A 735-nucleotide genomic window follows, 5' to 3' on the forward strand; every position below is an offset into this window, starting at 1 on the left:
GTGACTTCACCCTTGATGTCACAGCCTCCGTGCCGATGGCCTTACATAAAGCCCTGAGCATGAATGAGAAATGTTCCCGTGCTACTGACCAATTACATCATGATTTATTCATTCACCATCTGTCATCCTGCTAAAGAGAGAGTTGAATGATTTGCAGCCTTCCCGGTGGAACTGAGACTGATGCTGCCGCCGTACAAAAGCACTTAGACAACTGTGGGCAGACCCGCTGCTTGCCCAGGGGGGGCTATTGCATTAATCGGAGGGGGGAGGTTTCCGTCATTTCGTTCGGGAGTTCTTGTTCCCATCAATCCTCCTCCGAGGGGTGCAGAAGGCGCTGTTCCCACCAGCTGAGAGCCTGATGTCAGAACCAAGGTAACCTGTGAAGGCAATCACAATGCCTGGTGAGGGCCAGCTACTCCCAGGGCTTCCCTTTCCTACCTACTAGCCCCAGGGCTCCTCCTTCTGTGAACTCAAGCTCAGCATCCAGCGGCCAGTGTTCTCAAGCACCCCTTAGATCGGGCTCACTAGGCCACAGCGGCAGACGTGGGCCTGAGACCCCGCTGTGGAATTCTGTAAAGCAGCCTTGCCCTACGGTGGATTCATTTTTCTTGTACATGATGACATCCGGTCGGCTGCCTAACTGAGGAGTTCTGAAAAATGCATATTTTTTCCTCTGCTCGGGGCTGCTCATGCCGGTGACATCATCCTCATGGTTTGCTGGTCCTGATGAGAGCA

The 735-nt window shown here is 53.3% G+C and overlaps 1 long non-coding RNA gene across 1 annotated transcript in view; it reads right to left on the reverse strand.

Annotated features, from left to right (window-relative positions):
- Positions 1 to 253: 253 nt before the first annotated feature.
- The window catches only part of LOC111814254, a 4,830-nt gene continuing 4,348 nt past the window's right edge, over positions 254 to 735 (reverse strand). Inside the window, exon 4 of the long non-coding RNA XR_002819289.1 lies at positions 254 to 377. This is a non-coding gene — a long non-coding RNA (uncharacterized LOC111814254). The remainder of the gene's footprint in view (positions 378 to 735) is intronic.

Source organism: Octodon degus, unplaced genomic scaffold (genome assembly GCF_000260255.1).
Source record: "Octodon degus isolate 3935 unplaced genomic scaffold, OctDeg1.0 scaffold00283, whole genome shotgun sequence".
In the NCBI taxonomy this organism is placed as follows: domain Eukaryota; kingdom Metazoa; phylum Chordata; class Mammalia; order Rodentia; family Octodontidae; genus Octodon; species Octodon degus.